Here is an 11,851-nt window from a genome sequence, read left to right as displayed (position 1 = left end):
TTAGATGGAGAAATTACTGAGGTTTATGGAAGTTTGATAGAACTTCCTTTGAATTTTCCTTGAGGTTTAAAGAGCAAGTCATAATTTTAAACACTACATTACACTTGCAGCAGTTTAGTGTGGTTTAAAGAGCAAGTCATAATTTTAAACACTACATTACATAGTTTAGTGTAAATCTACTATTCCTCGAGAAAATCACTTTCCCTAGTGCAACCAGGTGGTCAACCAACAGAAGTGCTAGGTGATGCTCACTTGCAGCAGGATTACACGTTCATGGGGTACCTCTCCAATAATGTATTTAATCACACAATGAGTAAATGGGAGACACCACCTCTCCAATTAAAGCTGGGAGCATAAAATTATCCTCATTTATAGCAGCTTCCATTGTGTTAACAACCTTGCTCACCTTTCTTTCATCCAAAGTGGTCATTGCTCAGACTCTCTGAGCCCCTTCCTATCTATCACCAAATACCCCCTCTGCAGCCATAATAAATGCATGGCCTAGCTATCACCCTCCAAATGGGAAGAGTGAACAGCAAGGAAAAGCTGAAAGAGCAAGAAAATGTGAAGGCACAAGGAACGCTACGGTATGGGCAGCCCAGCACTGTGAGTGCAGAGGAGGCTTCATTGGCAGTAATGGATGTTGTATCTGTGGTGGGATTTCGCAAGCAAGACCTTTTCCAGCCAGTGGTGAACTACAGCACAAAAGCTCTTATGTGTCTTATGTTCAGCAGAGCCCTGTGTGTCCTTGACCTGTTGAAGCATTTGTTTAAACACGTAAACATTTCTATCTGTCAGTCTGACACTTGCCAGAGAGTAGAGCACAGCAGACCTGGGCTGGGCTGGGCTGGGCTGGGCTGGGCTTCAACCTTTGGACCCTGCAGTAATACACAAATGAACTTCTTCAGTCAAAACGTTACTAGTGACTCAGCTGTTTGGTGAAGTTATTCCAGTTTGACAATGAAATGAAATGTCCTTTGTATGTAACCAGTCTCGTCTCCAACAGCACGGAGAACAGACTTCTCAGCACTACTCTTGCCTCCATCTAAAATGGAGCATGTGCAAAGCAGTCCACGATCACCAGCGCTGCCAGTACAGCCAGTCCATGGTGGCTTCTTTAAAGGATTCGTATCTCCCAGTCCTAAAGGAGATGCCCTCAAGGACTGCCATTCAAACTTTGCTACAGGTATCCTCACTTGCTACCTCTGTGACGGCAGCAAGACGGAGAAGGAGGTCTGTTTCAGGTCAGCATGAAAAAAGTTAAGAACTACTTTTCAGTAGAATAGTGGAAGGAAAACCTGTCGTACAGCTCCTGGGCTTTGGCCCTAATTTGCTTTGGACAGTGGCCACACCTCCAACTGGGGGCAGTGCCTGGGATGGACGGTCCCCATGGTCATATGTAGACATATCCAAGGTTCATCGTAAGGCTGCTCTGCTCCTCTGCTCAATGTCAAGCCAATTGTCAAATGAGGGATCAAGATTTTTCACTTACATCAGACTGGCAAAGACAGCAGGAGATATATTCCACTTCCTTGGATCCTCTGAGCATATATTCAATAACTTCTCTCTCCTTGCAGTGTCAGTGCCTGCATGTCCCCTTCTTTTACCTGTGCCATTTTTGGGGCGTTACTCTTTGGTCCAGTTGTTGTACTTGTTCTATATGAAAGTTTGCAGTGGGTCATTGTTAGGAAATTTTGGAGAAAGGGGTGCCTGGAAATGCAGAGGACTGAACTGGATGGCCTTAGAGGCCCTTCCAGACCTATGTTCCTAGGCAGGGCTGCCCAGAGTGGGGAGAAACTGGTGCAATTTGCCCCGGACCCTGAATAGCAAGGGCCCTGCAGCATAGAGACCATGCTGTTTCTGAGCCCCTTACTGTCTGTCACCACGTCCCGACTCTGCAGCCAGAATGGATGCAAGGCCTAGCTATCACCCTCAGTATGGGAAGAGTGAACGGCAAGGAAAAGCTGAAAGAGCAAGAAAATGTGACGGCCCAAGGAACGCTACGGTATGGGCAGCCCAGCACTGTGAGTGCAGAGGAGGCTTTATTGGCAGTAATGGACATTGTATCTGTGGTGGGATTTTGCAAGCAAGAACTTGTCCAGGCAGTGGTAAACTACAGCACAAAAGCTCTTAGGTGTCTTATGTTGAGCAGCACCCTGGGTGTCCTTGACCTGTTGAAGCATTTGTGTCAGTCTGACACTTGCCTGAGAGCAGAGCACAGAAGACCTGGGCTGGGCTGGGCTGGGCTGGGCTGGACAGAGGCAAACCTGACTCAGGCAGGAGATCGGACTAGCTGACCTCTGGCGGTCCCTCCCAGCTGTACTCCAGCACAGAGCAGCGCAATCGCAACATGTGAAGGAGAGGCCCTCAGGGACTGTCACTCAGACTTTGCTACAGGTATCCTCACCCCCAGCCCTTCACCTGCAAACTTTCCAGGGGGGCTGGTCGGGGGTACACATGCACACTCAGCCCCCTGCAAATAATTTTTTCTCCCTCCCTCTATGCTTAGAGATTTCACATGACTTTAATGGACGAGGTCCGTATGGATTTAATGCCATGAAAGGACAGTGTCCCAGCGAGTCCTTCCACATGTTGCCCCATTTGTGTCCAGCATCACTCTGGTCTTCCCTGGCTGGTGCTTGAGGCATGTGCTCCTCTTCCAAGAGTCCTTTTACAGCCGCATTTGCTCAGGTAAATCCTCACCCCGATTTCTCTTTCTTTCCGTGGAGAAGAGCTGTGATCTAGCTAGGTAATGAAAGTTCATACTGTAGTGTATGTATTGTGCAATGTAATGTGTTGGGTGAATAGGAAATGTAACGTCAGTACATAGCAGAAGGGGAGCGACCCTGCAGAGCCCTGCAGGCTGTGAGGCTGAACTACAAATCCCAGAGGCCTCTGGAAGCAGGAAGAGGAAGTGATGAGCAGCCCTGCAGAGTCCTGAACTGCAAATCCCACTTTTCTTTAAAAAAGTAAGAAAATCCCTTTTGCCTGTTGTGCTCCTGCCTATGTCTGTTGGTGCAATATTGAGTCAATGGTCAATGCTCTCTTTCCCTGGGATTTCTGTTCCCTTTCTGCTTTCCAGACAAGTTTTTCGGCTCACTAAGAGTTAGCGGCAGGAAATGCTTTTTACTAAGGTCAAAAGACTGAAAAGCTCTTAGGGCCAGGCTTTTTATTGGAGACATCTAAAAGTCCCGCCCGCCCAACACTTTCCGGACATGTAAGTGCTCGTGTCTGCGCATGTGCAGCAGGCTGCGCCCCGCCCGAGAAGCTGCTGTTCCTTTCACTTCCCAAATTAACCAATGCTGCAAGATGAAAAGGCATAAAGAAGTTTGAAATAATAAAACTGGAGAGGAAAGCTATAATTCAATACTATAGCTCATTTATTGTGGGGATGAGATGTGGATCTTGCTGTCTGACACTGTGAAAAACTTCTTCCAACTTGACAAAACCGAAGCCACGTTTCGGAGGCAGATCACAGCACAGCACCGCTCGGCAGGATCAGGCAGGTAGGTGAACTTCGCTCGATCGAGAAACATTCAGCCGACCTTCCATACCCTCTAAAACACCTCGTTTTTAGATTATAAAACAGTACAGACATTAGATGATCCTTTGACATTTTGTTTTATTATATAGGCAAAACCTAAAGTATTTGTACATTCACAAATAATTTCATTAGAAATACTTTACAGACATCACAGCAAAAACAAAACAAAAACCTCAAAAAAGAACAAAAATCCCCCACAAACCACCCAAAGGAAATGGGAAGAAAACAGACACATCTTGTTCTAAGTTAAGATAAAATATGGAAGATAACCTCTTCTATTTGGGGCCCAGGAAAAAAAACTCTTCCAATCTCAACTTGCATCAGTTTCTTTTTTCATTATTTTCTTTTGACCTTTTCTTTCTGCTGTTTTCATGCTCTGATTGTAGAGTTATTTTAATATTTTTCTTTGAAAGAAGCAGGAGAATAGTATTTCCAGAATTACTCAAATTGGAAAATTGTATCTTTTACTAATTCTGGCATCAGTGGGAATTAAGGACATAATTAAATATTAATAAGTGTGGAAATACATATATGCTGAATTGCAGGGATCATGATGATATAGGTCATCAAATTTTTCCTGAAGCTATTAGTGGGATAAGTCATGTTTCAAGTGGTGAATTAGAGTATTTTTCACAATTTTTAATATGGGACAGAAAGTTTTATTAGAGTTTGGTAGGGGAGAGTAACATTTTTTAACAATTTTTCATGAAAGCTTTTCAACATAATAGACTTTTCTTTACTTTAATTTTTTATGGATTTTTTTCCCAATTGTTTTAGAACGCAATTCACAACATATTTTTTGTGTTATCACAAATTAAATGGAAATTAAAACAAGATGAAATAAAAATGTTCGTAAGGTTTTTTTTCTCTTTTTTTTCCTTTTAAGCATCAATAGAGAGTAAACAGTGAAAATCTATAGATTCCCGGCAATGCATATATTTCACTTTGAATCTATTTGAAACAAGAACTTGTTTGACATCATGTCTCAGGTGACAGAATTCAAAATGCATTTTACACCCCATTGTTTTTAGGCAAGTCCTATCAGTCCTGGGGCCCTGACTCATGCTTTTTTGAAGCCTTGGTGTTAGGAGCCTGCAGATCCATGCGGGAGGTGTCTCTTCCCCATCTTCTCACACTGAACCCGCAGCAGCTTGTGAAGGGCTCGGGCAGAGGGCAGGCAGCTCTGTGGGTTGTCCCTTTATGTGGGGACAGAGATCCAGACCGGCCCCTGGGTATTATATCGTCTGCAGCTAAAAGAAAGCAGTTCCTGCACAGCACAGGAAACAACTGCTCAAAATGCAAGAGCCTGATGCAGTGATTGTTTCCCAGACTCACTTGAAATGTTGAAACAACTCCAGGTGTGTCTACCCCATAGTTTGTAGCAGAGTGTGAAGATACCCAATCTGCCTGTAAATCAGTTAGCTTGAGTACGGGGATCATGTAGCCACATCAGTGTGCAGATTACTCTGCTACTTGGTTAGCCTGAAGAAACACTGCTTTGGGCTTCAGCTGACTTCCACCAATTATTTGTCTGCACTGGGGAGCTGTCATGACCACAGCTGGGAAGACATAAGTGTAGTGAGAGCACCCGCTAGTGGAGGTGGTGGCAACTGAATCCACCTGGTTTACTAATCTAACTGACTCTAACTACATCTCCCTGGCAACTGAATTTCCCTACAGTTTATCTATATTCAGGGTTGTCATATAGTGGATTTAGGTATTATTACAAGTGTGATTGTATAATGGCAAAAAGTGAGGTAGAATGACATTTAGATTCATACTCATAAAAGAGACACTTATGTGCCACTAACTTGTCTATGAGGCAAAACAGGATTTTGCCCTGCGTACTGTTGTTTCATAACTCCTATAAACACTGTGAAATGTCATTTTGAGACAACCTGAGAACAGTATTAAAATAGAGATTGCTACAGGTACGTATCGAGGAGGGGGGATCCTTAACTTTCCCAGCTTCCAGAGTCACACCCCAGAGCTCCTGGAAGCAGGGAAAGCCATGCGGGCACTCCCGAGGTTGAGGGGCCAGATCCTGCGTGGAAGATCCTGGGGCACACAAGGCTGAGACCCCAAACCCAGAGACCTTCTGCCTGAGGTGGCTGGAGAGTGTGGGAGGCTCCAGGCTGCCTGTGCTTTCCTGCCATAAAGAAAATAGACATCCACCACAATAAAGCAGCACAAATTACTGCTACCTTTTTTAGCAACCATATTGTAGTGTGACATAGAGTACAGATATCTATTTGCTTTCCTTTGTGCCACCACAAAATGTTTATGGCATCAGAAAGGCGACAAAAGGTGATGTCTGTATTGCTGTGCAGGATTGAATGGACACCTGGCAAAAGCCTGTGCCCAGTTTTACACAGCAGTGGACAGCCTTCTCAAACATATATGCCTGAAGCCAAGTCAAATGGGTTTCTCTTTTGATTTACTGAAAGTCAAAACACTCAGTGTAGGTCTCTTGTTCAGGGGGAGTAATTCCAGAATGACTATTCCCAGTTAACTCTGCATGTCAAAACACTTATTCTGAAATAGGAATATCCACAGAGGACATACTCGGGACCACTCTGGATTTATACTCTTATTCTATATTAATTTCCACTCATTCCATTTTGTCAAAACCACAGCTTGCCTTTCCATGGCCAAACTCAGTAACCAAATATCTCAACAGCTTTTTCTGATGAGTCTTTGTTTTCCATCAGTTATTCCACGAGACTGTCTAACACTAGGACCCTGGGATAATTGCATCATTGTCTGTAAGTGAAATTCCTTTAGGCTTCTTGGGCTGTTGGAAATAGTGAAGGATTGTGAAACTGTTTGAAACTCTCAGACATTGCAAAACACCATCTCCACACTGCAGAGCATACAGCTCATTATGCAGGACTGATCAAAACTGTTCAACACAGATCTCTGAAAACTCCTGGCATTCTGGACTGGAAGAAGGCCAATATGGTGCCTAGCTTCAAGAAAGGGAGGAAAGTGGATCCGGCTAACTATAGGCCCATCAGCCTGACTTCTATCCTGGGGGAGGTCTTAGAAAAGTTTATTAACGGGCCATCCTTAGTGGACTGGCCAACGCCAACATCCTGAGGGGTAGCCAGCATGGGTTTGTTGTGGGTAGGTCTTGCTTGACCAATCTCATTTCCTTCTATGACCAGGTGACCTATCACCTGGACAAGGAAGAAGAGATTGATGTCATATATCTTGACTTCAGAAAAGCCTTCATCCTGGTATTCCATGATCACCTCTTGGTGAATCTGGCCAATTGTGTCCTTGGGTCCACCACGATCCGCTGGCTGGGAAATTGGCTCCGTGGTCAGACCCAGAGAGTAGTAATTGATGGCAGTCAGTCGTCATGGTGCCCTGTGACCAGTGGGGTCCCCCAAGTCTCTGTCCTTGGCCCCATATTGTTCAACATCTTCATTAAGGATGTGGACATTGGAGTCAGAAGTGGACCGGCCAAGTTCGCCGATGACACCAAACTTTGGGGCAAAGCATCCATGCCAGAAGATAGGCGGGTGATCCAGGCTGACCTGGACAAGCTTAGCAAATGGGCAGACGAGAACCTGATGGTGTTTAACACTGAAAAATGCAAGGTTCTCCACCTTGGGAGGAAAAACCTGCAGCACCCTTATAGGCTCGGCAGTGCTACGTTGGATAGCACTACAGAAGAAAGAGACTTGGGCGTCATCACTGACCACAAGATGAACATGAGCCTGCAATGCAATGCTGCGGTGAGTAAAGTGACCAAAACTCTGGCTTACATCCATAGATGCTTCTCGAGCAAATCCTGAGATGTCATTCTCCCCTTGGTGAGGCCTCAGCTGGAGTCCTGCATCCAGTTTTGGGCCCCACAATTCAAAAAGGATGTGAAGAAGCTTGAGAGAGTCCAGAGGAGAGCCACGGACATGATCAGAGGTCAGGAAAACAGACCTTATGACGACAGGCTGAGAGCCATGGGGCTCTTTAGCCTGGAAAAGCGCAGGCTGAGGGGTGATCTGATGGCCACCTATAAGTTTATCAGGGGTGACCACCAGGATCTGGGGTAACGTTTGTTCATCAGAGCGCCCCAAGGGATGACAAGGTCAAATGGTCACAAACTCCTGCAAGACTGTTTCAGGCTGGACATAAGGAAGAATTTCTTTACTGTCCAAGGTCTGGAACAGTCTGCCATCAGAGGTGGTTCAAGCACCTACATTGAATGCCTTCAAGAGCAAATTGGACTCAATGATCTTCTGAGGTCCCTTCCAGCCCTAATGTCTATGAAATCTATGAAACACTCCCCACATTTGCCACAGCCATTGGCACAGTACTCTGAAGAGCTTGAAGAGGACAAATCTCATGTTGCCTTGAACAGCTCTATTGGCATGTCACTGTACCTGCACCCCGTGTTTCCTTTTTACCAGCGCACAGTATTATGATTCTAGATTTCATTCATTTAACATGGTCTAAAATGTAATGAAAACTCTTGATGGTCTCCTGACTCAACACGTGATTTTTCATTTGGGGAAAAGGGAGGGAGATATCAGGGATAACCCTGGAATTTCTTTTTCAGTGACTGTTTTAATTCTGCACTTTCATAAGTTTATTCAAACCACGGTTGTTCCCCTTGTATACGTGTACGTGCTGTCCTCCTGCTATCTCATCCAGTACACAGCGGTGGTAACCAGCGCTCTATGTTCTCCAGGTGAATACTTTTCTGCCATCCCCTTGTGCTTTTGGATCAAGTTTCAGTGAAGAAGATGCCTTCCTCATTGTGCCAGATCTCCAGCGTCTCCACATCGCTGCCTGGTTTACTCACGTTCTTCATTACTTTTCATATTTGCAAGGTAAAATCAGGTAGGTGTCTGCTCCGTACTAATGTGTGCTCTGCTGCTGCTGAAAGGTTTTTTTTAATTTTTGATTGACACATTGCACCAATTCTAGTCTTTCCTGGCAAATGGAAAAGAATTTGTGAGAAATTCTAGATGGCATCAACATCATTGTGTAGGAAGAAACAATAACTACGTATAAAATAAAGTTTTCCTCTTTCTCTCCAAGCATACAGAAGAATAGCTCTTTCTCTGTCGCCCGATCATATTTCCATATTTCTGTGCGCTTCGATGTTCCTTGTTCCCACAGTAACATAACATCCTCCTTCTCCTCGCTCCACTGGCTTTTCAAAACCAAAACTGAGGAGGAAAATTCTCTTTTACGTGACGTTTCAATGATTTGATATTTGTAGCTAATCCCAAAACGTGATTAAATCATCAAAGCACCCAAATTTTTTCTGGGATACAATGTTCAGAAAATATCCCATTAAAAACGCTGACATTTCTATGACAAAAAATACATACGTTGTATTTATTCAAGATAGTCTATCATTTCTCAGACACTGAATATCTTATGTTGGGCAGTCAGCTGCAGTTAAAGTTGCTCAGCCGTTTCTAGTTTAAACCTGTGTTTTCAGTTATTTGTCACTGTACCAGTCCAGGCTGAAACTCTGCCAGGTGGTTATCTATTTCATGTTGAATAGCTCAGATTTCTCTTTTTACTTTTTTACTTCAGAACTTATTTTGGGGTGTTTTTGGTAAATGTTACAGCCCTGTTTACAGTTGTTGGACCTGATCAGCCAATCACTGCCATTGTGGGGGAAGAGATCGTATTGCCGTGCCGCCTGTCCCCCAGCACGAGCGCTGAGAACATGGAGGTGAGGTGGTTCCGACCTGAGTTTACAGATTATGTGCATCTGTACCGTGATGGGAGAGATCAGTTTGGAGGACAGCTGCCAGAATACAAGACAAGGACAGTGTTTTGGAAAGGTGGCCTCACAGATGGAAATGTTTCCTTGAGGATTCTCAATATTGGCCCTCCAGATGAAGGGCTATACAGCTGCCTTGTTAATGATGATACTACTTATGAAGAAGCTGTAATAGAGCTGAAGGTAGCAGGTCAGTGGCTTGTCTCAGTTTATCTGCGTGGTTTTCAGGTTTTTTCTCTTTCAAAATATGCCAAGTGCGTGAAACGTATGTGTGAATTATTTTACAGTTATACACTGTATTTCAATTTTATCCAGCCATTTTCACATTTCAGGCATATTTCAATTTTTGTCTGTATTTAATAATTTTAAGCAACATTTCAACAGCAGCTAGTTTTTCTTTGCTCTTGATTTCTCAGTGCTTGGGACCTTCTAATTTCACATCCAAGTTGTATCCATTTTTTTCTTGGGCCAACATTGACTTTTAGCCTAAATAGTGCTTTTTCGTTCATCATATTTACTCCCCAGTATAGTTACAGATAGCAAACATCTCCCTTTCTGCCTCTGTTTTCCTAGGTTGTAAAAGCCCAGATGTTCTCCTAAGATAAACATTTCTCTTTTCAAATCCCAAACCTCACTTACAGTCCTAATTTGCTTCTTTTTCCATTTAATTTGAATCCTGCCAGTCTAGTCAGCCAATTCCCAGGATAAGTTTCTACAACCAGCCCTTCTTAGTAAAACCTTGTAACTATGTGCCCGGGACAGAGACAAGATTTTAGTCTATGATCTGGACCTCTTTTGCAAGTTTAGACATAGAATTAACATACACCTACAATCTCCTTAATCACCACCGCTCCTTCATGGGGGCAACCCCCTCCCCTTTTCCCTCCAGCCTTTGCCCTATCTTCATAGATGACTTTTTCTAATAATCTACTAACTGTTCTCTGATTGCCTTTGTTCGCATGTCATTGTTTCATGGAAACTTCTGAAGCTGAAGTGAACCAGTTCTATTGTGGACTTGGATGACGTCAATTGGTTGGGATTTATGTTCCTTTGAAATGTGCACTTTTGGAAAGGGAGGATTTCTTATCCCCTTCCTTTCACCTAATTTAGAGTTTTCACTGATGTGGCTGCTTTGTTTTCACATCTAAGAGACTTGAACACAAATATCTATTATAAAACAATATTGAATACATTTAGTAGTCATTACTATAAGATAAAGCAATAATATAATTTCGTAGATATCACAGAGTGTAGGGTCAGAAGAGACCTTTCGGATCATTTAGTCTGACCCGCTGCCCTGGGCAGGAAAGAGTGCGGGGGTCAGCTGACCCCAGCAGGTGTTTCTCCAATCTCCTCTTAAATACCTTCAAGGAAAGGGATAGCACCACCTCCTTTGGAAACATATTCCATATTTTGGCATCCCTCACTGTGAATAATTTTTTCCTGATGTCTAATCTAAATTTGCTGTCCTGCAATTAGTGGCCATTTTTTCTAGGTACCCCGATGGGCGTCTGCTAAACATTGTATCCCATATTTCCTGCTGCCCAGTCTGATGAGCTTTTAGATGGCCACAAGATCACCTCTCAGCCTTCTCTTGCAGAGGGTGAAGAGATTCAGGTCCCTTAATTGGTCGTCCTGAATCCCTCCTGAAGTGTAGTGCCCAAAACTGGATGCAGTACTCCAGCTGCGGCCTGACCAATGCTACAGAGAGGAGAAGTGTCACCTCCCTAGACCTGTTTGTGATGCACCTACTTAAGCAAGAAAGAGTGTGGTTAGCTTTATTTATAAGGGCTGTGCGAAAAGGCACTGTTTTGTTTCACTTGAGTTTCAAGGTTTTGATGGAACAGTGTTTCATTTGAATTTCAGTTCAATTTGAAACAGCTGTTCCATTGTGCTTTCTCAAAACAGTAAGGCTGTTTCGACTCTGTTTCTATGTTTCGGAAGTCAGCCCAGCTGGACTGATACCCTGTCTCCTGACTGATCTTGCGCTAGGGATGAAGCAGTATGGTTGAAACATTTTGACTTTTGAAACATTTTGACTAGCCTCATTTTGTTTCAAGGCTGTTTCAGCGCTCTTTGTTTTCCTTCGACCTCAAAATGAGTCAAAACCATGTCGAAACAAAACGGCTGGGGAAATTTCGCACAGCCACATTACTTATTACTTCATTGCATTGGTGACTCGTGCATTTTGGAGTTGACTACGACTCCGAGATCCCTTCCTACTGCTGTGCTACCTAGGATGGCACCTCCCAGGCTATAGGAGTGTTGATGATTCTTCCTCCCTAGGTGCAACACGTGGGATTTGTCTTTGTTAAACTGCATCCTGTTCTGTTTTGCCCACTTCCCCAGCCTGTCCAAATCCACCTGGATTTGCTCCCTGCCCTCTAGTTTGTTTCAACCTCCCCCCATAGTTCAATGTCATCTGCAAACATGGACAGAGTGCTTTCTATTCCCTCCTCCAAGCCACTAATGAAGATATTGAACAGTACGGGTTCCAGACTCTGCCCTGGAACCAGATAAAGGATATAATGATATATATGGATTACCTGCTTTAAGCC

The 11,851-nt window shown here is 43.8% G+C and overlaps 1 long non-coding RNA gene across 2 annotated transcripts; it reads left to right on the top strand.

Annotated features, from left to right (window-relative positions):
- Positions 1 to 2,987: 2,987 nt before the first annotated feature.
- LOC149852640 (uncharacterized) lies at positions 2,988 to 9,477 on the top strand. 2 transcript variants are annotated; one of them, XR_016439249.1, is made up of 4 exons: positions 2,988 to 3,506; positions 6,256 to 6,309; positions 8,241 to 8,392; positions 9,136 to 9,477. It is a non-coding gene; the product is annotated as an uncharacterized LOC149852640 (long non-coding RNA). The 2 variants fall into 2 exon arrangements; XR_016439248.1 differs by lacking the exon at positions 6,256 to 6,309 and having other exon boundaries at positions 2,997 to 3,506.
- The last annotated feature ends 2,374 nt before the right edge of the window (positions 9,478 to 11,851 follow it).

This window comes from Crocodylus siamensis, chromosome 15 (genome assembly GCF_052110815.1).
Source record: "Crocodylus siamensis isolate JL-2025a chromosome 15, ASM5211081v1, whole genome shotgun sequence".
NCBI classification, from domain to species: domain Eukaryota; kingdom Metazoa; phylum Chordata; order Crocodylia; family Crocodylidae; genus Crocodylus; species Crocodylus siamensis.
This window is presented reverse-complemented; position numbering and strand designations above follow the sequence as displayed.